At 43.7% G+C, this 15,883-nt stretch overlaps 1 protein-coding gene and 1 pseudogene across 2 annotated transcripts in view; one reads left to right on the top strand and one right to left on the bottom strand.

The window, feature by feature from the left end:
* The window catches only part of PIKFYVE (phosphoinositide kinase, FYVE-type zinc finger containing), a 93,077-nt gene extending 87,693 nt beyond the window's left edge, over positions 1-5,384 (bottom strand). For both annotated transcript variants that reach the window (XM_025404915.1, XM_025404916.1), the window contains exon 1: positions 4,736-5,384. The gene's annotated coding sequence lies outside the window, so the exon portion shown is untranslated. The remainder of the gene's footprint in view (positions 1-4,735) is intronic.
* LOC112635879 lies at positions 607-5,037 on the top strand (annotated as a pseudogene).
* Positions 5,385-15,883: the final 10,499 nt, after the last annotated feature.

Genomic DNA, 15,883 nt, shown 5'->3' with positions numbered 1-15,883 from the left:
TTGTATTTTCAGTAGGGAAGGGGTTTCACCATGTTGGCCAGGCTAGTCTTGAACTCCTGATCTCAGGTGATCCACCTGCCTCAGCCTCCCAAAGTGCTGGGATTACAGGCACGAGCCACCATGCCTGGTCTCAACTTTTACATTTTAAAAAATAATATAAATATCATTATATTTCTGGCCGGGCGCGGTGGCTCAAGCCTGTAATCCCAGCACTTTGGGAGGCCGAGACGGGCGGATCACGAGGTCAGGAGATCGAGACCATCCTGGCCGACACGGTGAAACCCCGTCTCTACTAAAAAATACAGAAAACTAGCCGGGCGAGGTGGCGGGCGCCTGTAGTCCCAGCTACTCGGGAGGCTGAGGCAGGAGAATGGCGTGAACCCGGGAGGCGGAGCTTGCAGTGAGCTGAGATCCGGCCACTGCACTCCAGCCTGGGCGGCAGAGCGAGACTCCGTCTCAAAAAAAAAAAAAAAAATCATTATATTTCTAAAACAAGGACATGAAAGTCATCCTTTAAGGACATTTTTACAAAACTTTAACAATTACCTCAAGCTACACTTCATTCAAATCAACAAGTTGTTCCCCACTATCTTTGCTCCTAAACACATGAACCTGTGGGTTTTCCTCCCTTTAAGCTTCAATTCATAGAGACATTAAGAAGAAGATCTTCTTAAAGGGCTTTTTTTCTCAATAACCAAAAAACCACATTTCAACCAAAGCAATAAAGCTAACCACATCACCAGATGAAAGTTACAGAAAAGTACTATTTTCTGCCATATTGATTCATATTTCAAAGAGAAGAACCACGGATAACTCAAATCATTAACATACTGTAGACTGGGCTGGGCACGGTGGCTCACACCTATAATCCCAGCACTTTGGGAGACCGACGTGGGCGGATCACCTGAAGTCAGGAGTTCGAAACCAGCCTGGGCAACATGGTAAAACCCCATCTCTACCAAAAATACAAAAATTAGCTGGACATGGTGGCAGGTGCCTGTAATCACAGTTACTCAGGAGGCTGAGGCAGAAGAATCACTTGAACCCAGGAGCCGGAGGTTGCAGCTAGCCAAGATCATACCACTGCACTCCAGCCTGGGCAACAAGAGCAACACTCCGTCTACAAAAAAAAAAAAAAAAATACCGTAGTCTGGCCCAGACATGGACCCCGCAGGAGATGGGTGCCCCCATCCACACACTGTCGTTTGGCCAGCAGACATCATGCCTCCCAAGGATATTCTGGGGAGGAACCAGCAGGGCTCTCCATCTCCAAAGCAGCTGCCAAGCCAGCAGCAGCATGAGCCCCTCCAGCCAAGACCAAAGCTGAGCCAGCTACCCCATCCCCAGGCCCCTGAGAAAATCCAGGAGCCCCAAGTCGATCTCTCCAAAGTGATGATCAAGTTTAACAAGGACCACTTGGAGGAGTTCAAGGCGGCCTTCAAGCTGTTTAACTGAGTGGGAGCTGGCAAGATCCTGTACAGCCAGTTTGGGGACATGATGCGGGCCCTGGGCCAGAACCCCACCAATGCCAAGGTGCTCAAGTTCCTTGAGAACCCCAAGAGTGATGAGCTGAAGTCCCAGCATGTGGACTTCGAGACTTTCCTGCTCATGCTCCAGGTGACAGCCAAGAACCGGAACCAAGGCACGTATGAGGACTACTTGGAGGGGCTTCATGTGTTTGACAAGGAGGGGAATAGCAAAGTCACGGGAGCAGAGCTCAGACAAGTCCTCATCACCCTGGGAGAGAAGATGGCTGAGGAGGAGATGGAGACTGTTCTGGCAGGACATGAGGACACCATCAACGAGGAGGCCTTCCTGAAACACTACGAGGCCTTCCTGAAACACATGGTAAGCCTACTGAGCTCTGTAGATCCCTGGGTCTGGGCCCCCGCAGGCAGAAGCATGTTCCAACCACCAGGAGGCTACCTATTGTTTCAAAATAAAGACAAGGTTCTTCCCTTGGAGAAAACAATATATATACTGTAGTTTATAATCTAGTCTCCACTTTACAAAGACAACATTACAGTCGTGGTAAAATGCTTTTCACATTCAAAATCATATCTACCATCTCATTTTCTTCTTACAATCCTGGAAGGCACACACAGCTGGCTTTATTACATTTTACCTTTGAGGCAACCAAGGTTCACTGAACCTAAAACAACTTTCTTGGGGGTCAGACAGTAGTAGAACTGTCACTATACCCCAAGTCTCACCCCAAAAGTAAGTATTACATCAAAATTACTTTTGTAGCTCTTCACACTTTCCTTTTAACCTATCCGCATTCTCTACTTAAGGCTCTGTCTGATCAATAATTTAATTAACAAATTAAGGCAGAAAGGAAACCACTGACTTAAACAGAATTTGGCAATACATGTTTATTTGGGGGGGAGGGAAAAGAAAAAGAGGAAGAGGAAGGGGAAGGAAAGGGGAAGGAGAAAAGGAAGAAGGGGAAGGAAAGTTTCTAATGTCTTCCATTGAGAAGAATAATCAACAATCCTTCTGAAGTGTCATGACAATTCAGCAAAAAGTGTTGGGCAGTAAGCTGATGACTGATCAACTATACACTCAAAAAAAAGTTTGCGGTTCTTTATTTAAAAAAAAAAAAAAAAAAAAAAAGAGGCCAGGCACTGTGGCCTCATACCTGTAATCCCAGCACTTTGGGAGGCTGAGATGGGAGGATCGCTTGAGGCCAGGAGTTCCAGACCAGCCTCGTCAACATAGCAAGACTTCATCTCTATTTTATTTAGAAAACAAAAAGAAGAGCACTGGAGAGAAACAATAATGTGATGGCCGTAACCACCCCCGGAAAACAGCCTACATTCTGCTTTAACACAAGTAACATCAGAAGCAGAGATGGCATTCCACCTAAAGAGTCTTAGAACTACTTCTAAAGGTTATCTACACAAAAATTATACTTGGCTTTGGAAATAAGAAGATAAAAATTCCCATGAAAACACTTAGCAAGTGTAGTCGCTGAAATATAAACCCAATCATGTAGTTAACCCTAATAATTACATAATGACACCAGGGCCCTGAAAAAATTATCTTACAACTCTCACTCTTTAGCAGCTTAACAACGCTTTAAAATATAAATTAGGACTCCTTCCTGAGAGGTAATCAGTCCTATTAACCTACCTACCCAAAGCCTTCTGATACATCATCAATATTTTACTCTTTCTAATTAAGGCTACTAATATATGCAGACCTCCTACAAACTATGAGAGGCCAATCAGTAAAGGCCGGACCTGGCGGCTCACACCTGTGATCCCCGCACTTTGGGAGGCCCAGGCAGGAGAATCCCTTGAGCCTGGGAGGCAGAGATTGCAGTAAACCGAGATGGCGCCACTTCACTCCAGCCTGGGCGAGGGAGGGAGACCCCCGGCCCGGTGGTTCACGCCTATAATCCCAACACCTTGGGAGGCTGAGGCGGATGAATCGCCTGAGGTCAGGAATTCGAAACCAGCTTAGCTAACACGGTGAAATCCCGTCTCTACCAAAAATACAAAAATTAGCCGAGTGTTGTGTCGCGCGCCTGTAATCTAGCTACTCAGGAGGCTGAGGCAGAAGAATCGCTTGAACCCGGGAAGGCAGAGGTTGCAGTCGGCCGAGATCGCGCCACTGCACTCCAACCTGGGGGACACAGCGAGACTCTGTCAAAAAAAAATCTGGAAATTTAATAATTTAGGAAAGTTTAATATTGGAAATGTTAGCCTCTATCAACAAAGATTTCTTGTTACAGTTTTGACCAACACGCCTAAAGGAAAACCAAAGCACGATCCAGAAAGCAGAAAAAGGGAGAACATAGGAAATTAGTTTTGCTCCACAGAAGAGATTTAACCTACACAATCTTTGTCACAAACGCAAAAGAAAGAAAGAAAGAACATTTTTTGTAAGAATACTGACAGACTGGGAGTTTTGGAGTGCCAAAAAAAAGGGACTCAAATAAATCAGAAATAAGTACACCGTACCAAGCGACTACCTCTATTGTCAACACGGGACATATTTTTGAACACAGGATGCACTGCGTCAATACTAATGAATGATATATACACATCACATACACACGAATAACTTGCTTTATACAAAATTCTATCACTTATTTCTTGACTGTCTCAGGAATAACCTCTGATTCGGCAGAAAACCCCTAAGTCCTAAAAGTTTCCAACACATGCCATTCTCATCCTTTTGTTGGGAACATTCTAAGCAAAGGGTAAACGCTAATTGGGAATAAGCCTCCTCAAGAGACTCCGAAACCTAAGTTGAAATGGAATCGTCTCAAATAGCAAAGGCAAGCATTTAAGACAAACACACATTTGAACCCCACGGTTGGTATCGTTTCTGCAGCTCATGAACTTTCTTTTCCAGCCTACGGATGCGCCTCTAACAAACTGAGAACTCACGCACTCAGAGGGAAAAACAACTGGACTCTTCCCCTCCTAAATAAGTTCAGGCGTAAGGGTCGAGAAAGAGGCAAAGGAACTTCAAATGTTTCCAAGGAAATCTCAAGGGCCCCACCCGGCTTCCGTCCCCACTCTCCAGACGGCTAAACGTCAGGACGAGCTCATTCTAAAGCCAGGTTCTCTGCTCTTCCTTGTTCAGCAGCAGCCAGGCCCTAGCCCCCAGATGTGGAACGCCGGTTCTCACCTTCACCTCAGTTCTGGCCCAGAAGCTCCCCACACCGGCCTCCTTCCCCTGCTCAGCCCGAGAGGGCTAAGCTCCAGGCCCCCTCCCTTACCTGAGCCTCCCGCCCCGGCCGCGCCGTTTGCCCCCCGCCCCAGCCACCGCTTCACCGGCTCAGCCCCCGGAAGTCGGCCCCAAAGCCCGGCAGTGGGCTCCTCAGGCCGCGGACGGTTGCGGCAAGAAGCGAAGCTGCTTACATGGTTGCTGCGGCTTCTTGCTTCCCCCCCAAGGCTCCGCCCTCTGTTTTCCTGTCCCCCAATCCGCAATCTTTCCCGGGGGCCGGCTCCTCCCAGCCCGCCCGGCGCTCGGATCAGATGCTCAGGCAGAAGAAGTCCAGCCCAGATCGAGTCGTCCTGATCTTTTGCCCGAGATTAGGCCGCTTCAGCCTTCCTGGAAGAAGCCAGGGGGACTGCGCTCGTGAGCGTCACGCGTGCGGGGTCACCGAATGGGTGCTTGGTGCTCTGCACGGGTGCTGGCTGGACTGCGATTACCGTATGTGTTCGATACTGTGGGCACTCAATGTCACTGCGTTGTTGTAGACAGTTCACTCGTGTAGCACTGAACCGGAGTTAGCGAGGACTCTGTTTCCAGACTTGCATGACTCCGCCAATAACCAGCCATATGATCTTAAACAAATTGCTTATTTATTTAGGCCTTAGACCTCAGGTGTGTAAAGTCGGATTAATAAAAGGACTCACTTCTTAATACTTTATTGAAATTAAGTAAATGCACTTAAAGCGAATGGCACAGTTCCCTGACCCGGAGTAAATGATGTTGGCTTTATAGTTAACTTTTTCATTTAGGTGTTGTGTTGCAAATACTGATGCAAATAAAGTTACCAAGCCCTATCTTGCTCAGCTTGGCTAGCGTTATTCGTTATTTCTGTCCTGCTAAGAGCGCAGTGCGGTTAACTGCAGAAAACATGCCCGCCGCAGTTGTGGGGCTTGGTAGGGGAGGATGGAAAGGAGACGAAACCTAAAGGGAAGTACAGCTTTAAATTCTGTAAGTCGTTTTCCTCAAGAGTTTTGTCAAATCCCAACCAAGTTTTCCTTGAGTTGGTAAGTACCATCGAAACCTGCAGGTTGATTCCAGTGCAAATCCCAGTCACCATCCTCAGCTGGGCCCTTGGGCAATCTTTCTGGGGAGACTGTAGTCAGCTTCTCCCATACCTCATTACTGCTGCGCCAGACCACCACCACAACCCCCACATTACCTTGACTATCATTCTCAGCAGAGAATCTTATTTTATACCCAAGTGAAATATCCCAAGTTATCTGAGCATGACCCTTAACAAACCTAATTCCCCCCCACCACAACATTTACCTACATCCACCCCTGCCCTCGTCTGCCTTTCTCCCTCATCTCACTGAGGAAGGGGCCTCTTCTTCCCCCAGCTCAATCCTTTTGGCCCCCAATTCACCCTCTCCTGTCTGCGAGCTTGCAGCATATCTGCAACGTCCCCTTTTCCAATGACTCTTCCTCCTCAGCCCATAAAGATGCTCAAGTCTCTACCTTCCTTTAAAAAAATTTAAAAAAAAAAAAAATTAAGATAAGCAAAAAAGGCCCTCGTAATTACCACCATATGTTAATATTTCATAAACCTACATGAAGTATAAAATAGGTACAGAGATCATATGAAAGGAATAAATCGCCCAGCCACGAAGACTGTAGTGTATGTAGAAACTCCATCTATGGTTTAAAAAAAAGAAAAAAGTGCACTCCACAAACATTTTTTAGTCCCTAATTTAATCTGCAATGTGTTAGTTATATAAGCACACTGCACTAAGGATAAAATTATGAACATATCCCACTGCTTCACTTGACTAGCCTAAAAAATAAAAATATATGTGAACATTACACAGTCCATGTCCTCAAGAAGCTTACCATCTAATATCTGTATTAAACTGCTTACAGTTCAATTTCTGTGGAAAAGAGATTGAAAACTGGGCTACTGTTTTTGGGGAAAAAAAATCATTTTAGATTCTCACTTCACACTAGACATCCAAAATTAATTCCAGAGGAATTTTATCTGTAGAGAGATTATTTGTGTATATATCCTCCTCAAAAACTTTCATTCAAGCACAGATTTAGGATTCTTGCTGAATCAGTTATTGTTTGATGATATTACACTTCTATTCCTCTATATGTATTAGTAGAATTTTACTGCAACTAATAGCTTTCCATCGTTTTCTTTCTTTCTTTATATTGGTTAGTATGACTTTGGACTCATTTTTCTCCAACATGTTATAGTTCATTACTGCCACCATTCATTTCTATGCTCCAGGTGTCCCTGCCTTGGCCAGTGTGAGCCCCTTCCAGCAGACTCCTGAGTCCATTTGACATGCCTCCATTACTTTTTGAGCACATCTTACTTTTTGTTCTTTTTCTCTCTCCACCACCCCTTACCCCTGGCAACCATGATTCTACCCACTGCTTCTATGAGTTCAACATTTTTACATTCCACATATATGAGATCTTGTGGTATATTTCTGTGCCTGGCTTATTTCACTTAACATCATGTCCCCAGGTACATCCATGTTGTCACAAAAGACAGAATTTCCTTATTTTTAAGGCTGAATAATGTTCCACAGTATATATATACCACATTTTATTTTGTTATTATGTTTTTTGACACGGAGTCTGTCACCAAGGCTGGAGTGCAGTGGCACAATCTGGGCTCACTGTAATCTCCGCCCTCCATCCCCCACCCTGATTCTCCTGCCTCAGCCTCCCGAGTAGCTGGGATTACAGGCGCCTGCCACCACACCCGGTTAATTTTTGTATTTTTAGTAGAGACGGGGTTTCACCATCTTGGCCAGGCTGGTCTTGAACTCCTGACCTCGTGATCCACCTGCCTCAGCCTCCCAAAGTGCTGGGATTATAGGCGCGAGCCACTGTGCCCAGCCCCACATTTTCTTTATTCAGTTGTTCATTGAGGGACACTTAGGTTGATTTCATATCTTCGCTATTGTGAATAATGCTGCAATAAAGATGGGAGTGCAGATACCTCTTCAAAATAGTGATTTTGGCTGGGCACAGTGGCTCACACCTGTAATCATAGCACTTTGGGAGGCCAAGATGGGAGGACTGCTTGAGGCCAGAAGCTCAACACCAGCCTGGTCAACATAGCAAGACCCCATCTCTATAAAAAGATTTTTTTTAATTTCAATAAAAGAAAAAATAGTGATTTTATTTCCTTTGTATACACACCCTGTAGTGGGATGACTGGATCACATGATAGTTTTATTTTTAAACTTTTTGGCAACTTCCATACTGTTTTCCATAATGGCTATACTAATTTACATTCCTACCAACAGCATGCAGGGGTTTCCTTTTCTCTATTTTCTCTCCAATCTTGTTATCTTTTGTCTTTTTGATATAACCATTGTAATAGGTGTTAAGTGATATCTCTCACTATGGTTTTAATTTGCATTTGTCTGATGATTAATTATGTTGAACATGTTTTTCATATACCTGTTGGCCATTTGTATGTCCTCTTTTGAGAAATGTCTATTCACATCCTTTGCCCATTTTATAATCAGATTATTTGTTTTCTTACTATTGAGTTGTTTGAGTTCCTTATATATTTTGGATATTATCCCTTTATCAGATGTATGGCTGGCAAATATTTGCTCCTGTTCTCTCTGTTGTCTCTTCAATCTGTTGATTGTAACCCTTGCTCTATAGAAAGTTTTCAGTTTTATGTAATCTCATTTGTCGATTTGGCTTTTGTAGCCTGTGCTTTTGGGGTCATATCTAAAAAATCACTACTCAGACCAATGTCATGGAGCTTTCCCCCTCCTTTTTTTCTAGTAGTTTTACAGTTTTAGGTCGTACACATAAGTCTTCAATTTACTTGAGTTGATTATTACATATGATATGAGATAAGCCTCTAATTTCATTCTCCTGAATATGGATATCCCATTTCCCCATTACTACTTATTGAAGAGAATATCCTTTCCCTATTGTGTATTCTTGGTCCCTTACTGAACAACTGACTGTAAATGGGTAGATTTTTTTTTTGGAGTCTTTATTCTGTTTTTAACTTTTCAATCTTTTTTAAAAATTAGCAATCCTATTTATTAACTGATGGACTCTTTATTCTGTTCAGTTGATTTTTCTGTTTCTCTGCCAGTATCATGCTGTTCTGATTACTGTAGCTTTGTGGTATATTTTGGGATCAAGCAGTATGATGCTTCTAGCTTTGTTCTTTTTGCTCAAGATTTCTTTAGCTATTCATCCTCTTTTGTCATTCCATAGGAATTTTACAGGGTTTTTTTCTAGCTGTGTGAAAAATGTCATTGGAATTTTTATAGGGATTGCATTGAATCTGTGAATCACTTTGGGCATTTTAACAATATTCTTTCAACCCATAAACATGAGATGTCTTTTCATTTATTTCTGTCTTCTTCAGTTTCTTTCATCAATGTTTTATAGGTTTCAGTGTGCGGGTCTTTTACTTATGTTAACTTTTTTCTTTTTTTCTTTTTTTTTTTTTTTTTTTTTGAGATGGAGTCTCACTGTGTCTGTCGCCTGGGCTGGAGTGTAGTGGTGCCATCTTGGCTCACTGCAACCTCCGCCTTCCGGGTTCAAGCGATTCTCCTGCCTCGGCCTCCTGAGTAGCTGGGATTGCAAGTGCCTGCCACTACGCCCAGCTAATTTATTTTGTATTTTTAGTAGAGACAGGGTTTCACCATGTTGGCCAGGCTGCTCTCAAACTCCTGACCTCATGCTTCGCCCACCTTGGCCTCCCAAAGTGCTGGGATTACAGGCGTGAGCCACCGCACCCAGCCCGTATTTATTTCTAAGTATTTTAATATATTTTTGTAGCTATTGCAAATAGGATTGTTTTATGGATTTCTCTTTCAGATAGTTCACTGTTAATGTTTGGAAACCCTACTCATTCTTGTATACTGGTTTTATATCCTACAACATTACTAAATTTCTTTATTAATTCTAATAGTTTTTTGGTGCAATCTTTAGGGTTTTTCTGTATAAGATCATGTCATCTGCCAGGCGTGGTGGCTCAAGCCTGTAATGCCAGCACTTTGGGAGGCCGAGGTGGGCAGATCATGAGGTCAGGAGTTCGAGACCAGCCTGGCCAACATGCTGAAACCCCATCTCTATTAAAAATACAAAAATTCGCTGGGCATGGTGCTGGATGCCTGTAGTCCCAGCTACTCAGGAGGCTGAGGCAGGAGAATTTCTTGAACCCGGGAGGCAGAGGTTGCAGTCAGCCGAGATCTCACTGCTTCACTCCAGCCTGGGTGACAGAGTAAGACTCTGTCCAAAAAAAAAAAAAAAAAAATCATGTCATCGGCAAACAGGTACAATTTAATTTCTTCCTTTTCAATTTGGATGCCTTTTATTTCATTCTCTTGCCTAATTGCCCTGACTAGGACTTCTAGTACTATGTTAAATAGAAGTGGCAAGAGTGCATGTCCTGGTTGTGTTCCTGACCGTAGAGGAAAAGCTCTTTTTTACTGTTGAAATGATGTTAACTGTTGGTTTGTCATATATAACTTTTATTGTGTTGAGGCATATTCTTGCTATACCTAATTTGTTGAGAGCACTTCCTTACTTTTTGACCCGGCAGACTCATCTTGAACTTTCCCTGCCCCAGGCCTAGAATCAATCAGCTCTCAAAGGAGCACCAACTCCTTTTAGTAGGGATGCAGACATGTTTGTAAAAATTATGAAACTCAGTTCCAGCTAGGATGCAATAAAATGCACTCTCTTACACTGCGTGTGAAAATATAAATTGGTATATTCCCCTCTAGAAAATGATTTGGTGGATTTAAGCACCTTAAAAATATTTATACTTCATGATCCAGTAATCCCCATTCTAGCAATCTGGCCCAAAGAATTGATCTGTGTTTTAGAAAAGTAAGATAAAGACATTTATCACAGCCATTTATACATTAAAGAAACAAAAAGGAAACATCCAATACAAACCAACACAAATGACACGAAAGCAATGTAATCAAATCCATTCTAACCAACACAACTGACATGGAAGCAATACAAATGATTTTTTAAAATATGTAGGCATCAATAGTATGTTGACTAAGACTTTTAAAAGCAATTTTCCACCGGGCGTGGTGGCTCACACCTGTAATCCCAACACTTTGGAATGCCAAGGCGGGCAGATCACTTGAGGTCAGGAGTTCGAGACCAGCCTGGCCAATATGTTGAAACCTCATCTCTACTAAAAATACAAAAATTAGCCAGGGATGGTGGCCCATGCCTGTAATCCCAGCTGCTCGGGAGACTGAGGCAGGAGAATCACTTGAACCCTGGAGGTGGAGGTTGCAGTGAGCCAAGATCGTGCCACTGCACTCCAGCCTGGGTGACAGAGCCAGACTCCGTATCAAAAATAAAAAAGTATTTTTCTTTACTTTACAATCACCCTTCTTGAACAGGTTTTCTTGTCTCTCTTTCCATACCCCCCATTCATGCTTCAGTCCCCTGTAGTATGGCTTCTATCTTCTGATCCTCACAGAACCATTCCACTTCTATCTTCTTCATCCTCGTAGAACCTTTTTACTAAAAGTGCATTCAAGATGTCCTCCTTTTGCAAAAATTATTTTCAGACCCTGTCTTTTTTTTTTTTAATCTCTCTGAAACACTCCCTCTTTTTTGAAAACTTTCTTGTCTGTTGGCTTCTATGACATTAGGCTCTGCTGATTCTTTGTTAACCCCCAGACTCTCCTTCTCATTCTCTTTGTGGGGGCTCCTTTTCCTCTATGTGACCTTTAAGATGTAAGTGTCCCTCAGAGTTCTCACTGAGGTTGACTTTTCTCCTTACTTTGAAGTCCTAGATAATATATACTCTGTCTTCAACTGTTACCAACACATGCTAAAGATTCCCGAATTTCTTTCTCCAGTCCACCCTTTCTGAACTACAGATGAGGCCAACTGCCTCCTGGACATCATCTTGCTGTCCCATGGCATCGCAAAGTTAACAAACCTTAAACTTAACCCATGATCTTGGCCATCAAATCTGTGACTCTATGTATATTCCTTCCTTGTTGAACTGCACCTGGTCTCCCAAACTCCAAATTCAGAAGTCCCTTTTGCTGTTCTCTCTCTCCTAATCTTCATGGACAATCAATGACCAAGCTCTATTCATTCCACCTCACCCTTTTTTAGATAATCAAAATGAAAATACAACCACATTAGAATATTTATGAGAATCCCGTTATCTGGATGAGTGTCTCAAAACCAAATGCTTACAGAAATTCCATGGCCCATGTTTCCATTTGTGTTTATAACAGTATTTGGGGCCAGACTATTAAAATACTCAGATTCTTTTACCGGCTATATGAAAGACAAATGATGTCAACATATACAATATTAACAAAATAGAGAAGAGTGCTGGGCTAAATGAACCATCATATGTCATCCAGTAAAATAGGCTAGCTATGTAAAAAAGAACGTGCACGTGGCTGGCCATGGTGGCTCACGCCTATAATCCCAGCACTTTGGGAGGCCAAGGCTAGTGGATCACGAGGTCAGGAGATTGAGATCATCCTAACTCACACGGTGAAACCCCGTCTCTGCTAAAAGTACAAAACAAAATTAGTGGGCGTGGTGGCTTACGCCTCTAGTCCCAGCTACTCAGGAGGCTAAGGCAGGAGAATGGCGTGAACCCGAGAGGTGGAGTTTGCAGTGAGCAGAGATGGCGCCACTGCACTCCAGCCTGGGCAACAGAGCAAGACTCTGTCTCAAAAAAAAAAGAACATGCACATAACCAGTGAGCTTCATCTTCACATTTCAAAAAGTAATTTCAGCTAAATGTTATTTGTTATATTTAAGTGATATTAATGGTAATGTGTTGTTTTCTACTTTTCTTTCCAGTCATTTTATCTATAAATTTTTGTATTTTACAGTTGTATAAGAGCTGTCAGCATAAGAAGCATATATCTAGTTTTATGCATATTTATAGCAATATTTTAATGTCGATCCTAGCGATCTGAAAAATAACTTTTTTAAGAGATAGGGTCTCACTTGGTTGCCCCAGTTAGAGTACAGTGGTGCAATTATAGCTTACTGGAGTCTGCAGCCTTGAATTCTTGGGCTCAAGTGATCCTCCCACTTCAGCCTCCCAGGTAGCTAGAACTATAGGCGCAATCTTGCCTAATTTTTGTTTGTTTGTTTGTTTTGTATAAAGAGGGTCTCCTTATGTTGCCTAGGCTGGTTAAAAACTCCTAGCCTCAAGCAATCCTCCTGCCTTGGCCTCCCAAAGTGCTGAGATTACAGACTTGAGCCACTGCACTCGGCCAAATTTTTCAGTGAAAAATGAACTCCTCCATAACTGGCTTAGGAAACACTGTTTTAGATGCTGAGACTCCAGTAACTACCACCTTTACTACTACATTGGCTTAAAGCCAAGTTTGCCGCCGTCTCTAGCAAGTGTTTAGGATTTGATATAACATGTTTTATGATTAAATTTGCCTTGGTTCTATATAACATCCTATAGCTATTCACTTTTTAACGGTATTTTTCTCAATGATAGTGAATGTCTTTATTGTACTGTATTTGACATATTTTTATGGCTGCCCTACATTGTTTATGGAACAAGTATGGATATGAACGCTTACTTGTGGTAGTGAGCAAGGGGTAATAAGAAATGTGAACCTGATATAATATAAAGTAACTACAGTCTCAGGTGTCTTAGGGCATCAGATTCAAGATGAAAATTAAAAGTGTGGGGAAAAGAAAGAAAGATAAGATTATTCCTGTGTCTATGCAGAAATGGAAGTCATAAGAAACTCCATTTTGATCTGTACTAAGAAAAATTGTTCTGCTTTGAGATGCTGTTAATCTGTAACTTTACCCCAACCCTGTGGTCACAGAAACATGTGCTGTATTGAATCAACATTTAATGGATTTAGGGCTGTGCAGGATGTGCCTTATTAACAATATGTTTGCAGGCAGTATGCCGGGTAAAAGTCATCACCGTTCTCCATTCTCTATTAACCAGGGACACAGTGCACTGCGGAAAGCTGCAGGGACCTCTGCCCAAGAAAGCCTGGGTATTGTCCAAGGTTTCTCCCAACTGAGATAGCCTGAGATACGGCCTCATGGGAAAGGAAAGACCTTACATCCCCCAGCCCGACACCCGTGAAGGGTCTGTGCTGAGGAGGAGTAGTGAAAGAAGGAGGCCTCTTTGCAGTTGAGATAAGAAGAAGGTTTCTGTGTCCTGCTTGTCCCTGGGAATGGAATGTCTTGGTGTAAAGCTGACCATTCATTCTATTCTGAGATAGGAGAAAATCGCCTATCTCAGATAGGCTGGAAGCAAGATATGCTGGCAGCAATACTTCTCTGTTACTCCTTGCTACACTGAGATGTTTGTGTAAAGTGAAACATAAATCTAGCCTATGTGCACATCCAGGCACAGTGCCTTCCCTGGAACTTATTCATGATACAGATTCCTTTGCTCACATTTCCCTGCTGACCTTCTCTCCACCATCACCCTGTTTTTCTGCCACACACCCCTCACCAAGATAGTAAAAATAGTCATCAATAAATACTGAGGGAACTCAGAGACCAGCGCCGGTGCAGGTCCTCGCACGTTGAGCACCAGTCTCCTGGGCCCACTGTTCTTTCTATATACTTTGTCTCTGTGTTTTATTTCTTTTCTCAGTCTCTCGTCTCCACCTGAGAAATACCCACAGGTGTGGAGGGGCAGGCCCCCTTCAAAAAGCTCATATACCTCTCTAAACAGTTCTACAGGAATAAATGGAGGTTGGCTGCCAATACCCCTTAAGCCACCTCAAAAACCAAGTTGACAGGCTGTATGCTTTTTTCTTTTCTCTCGGGAAAAATACCAGTGCCCTCTAGTGTCCAAAGTGCACCTTGAGTAGTACCATGTAGATCAGTTTATCTTCAAAGAATAACGTACTAATTCAATGTTAGAGATAATTTTTTAAAATAAATTTTGGAGGCTGGGCGCGGTGGTTCACGCCTGTAATCCCAGCACTTTCGGAGGTCGAGGCAGGCGGATCACTTGAGGTCAGGAGTTCGAGACCAACCTGGCCAACATGGTGAAACCCCATCTCTACTAAATACAAAAATTAGCTTAGCATGGTGGCACACCTGTAGTCCCAGTTACTTGGGAAGCTGAAACGGGAGAATCACTTGAACCCAGGAGGCAGAGTTGCAGTGAGCCAAGACTGCGCCACCACACTCCAGCCTGGGTGACAGAGCAAGACTCTGTCTCACAAATAAGTAAATAAATATTGCAGCATTAAATTCTGGGCAGCAATATAAAAGCATGCTATTATCCTACAGCTCACAATATAAAACACTCTTTATTTTCATGTTTTTGAGAGCAATGAACACGCAAGATACAATCTCTGGAGGAGACCAGAATTCTTTTTTTAATCCACCGTTTTTTAAGGCTTCACATCTCTAGTCCAGCTTCATTGGATCACAGATAATCCCCCTCGACTGAGCATGGTGGCCCACGCTTGTAATCCCAGGACTTTGGGAGGCCGAGGAGGGCCGATCACTTGAGCCCAGGAGTTCGAGACCAGCCCGGGCAACATGGTGAAACCCCGTCTCTACCAAAGGAAAAAGAAAAGAAAAGAAATAAAGAAGAATTCGTTAAGTGTGGTTGTGTGCACCTGTAATCCCAGCTACTCGGAAGGCTGAGGTGGGATGATCTCTTGAGTCCAGGAAGTCTAGGCTGCAGTGAGCGGTGATCGCTCCGCTGCACTCCATCCAGGGCAACAGAGCAAGACCCTGTCTTAAAACAGAAAATAATAAGAATACCATTCATTATCTTCTAACGCAAACAATCAATGGAGTGTCTACAGACCGAGACATACGTGGTGGCAGGACCTGCTTGTGTAACTGTTCCATCCTTTGCATTCGGCAGCGCCGAATCCCCTAGGCGACCCCGCGCTGGCTGGGGGCATTCCGTGGTGCTCTAGATTGTTACAAAGTTCTGGGTGGTGCAGCCCCAGCGCGCCCCGCTCCCCGGCCTGCAGGTGGCATACGAGTCTCTCCGCTGTCGGAACTGGGGACTGAATCACTGCGGCGCGGAAACCCCTTCCCCCAACAGGATCACCGGGAAAGTGGCACCATGGAGTCTCTATCCCGGGCTGTGGCCACGCCCCTCTCGCGGACTCCGCCCACCCCACGGGAATTGACTCTTGGCGATTGGAGGCGTGTCGAAGGCGGGGCTGGGGGAGGT

The sequence above is a fragment of the Theropithecus gelada genome, chromosome 12 (genome assembly GCF_003255815.1).
Source record: "Theropithecus gelada isolate Dixy chromosome 12, Tgel_1.0, whole genome shotgun sequence".
Lineage (NCBI taxonomy): Eukaryota > Metazoa > Chordata > Mammalia > Primates > Cercopithecidae > Theropithecus > Theropithecus gelada.
Note: the sequence above shows the minus strand (reverse complement) of the source record. Positions and strands in the feature narration are given on the sequence as shown.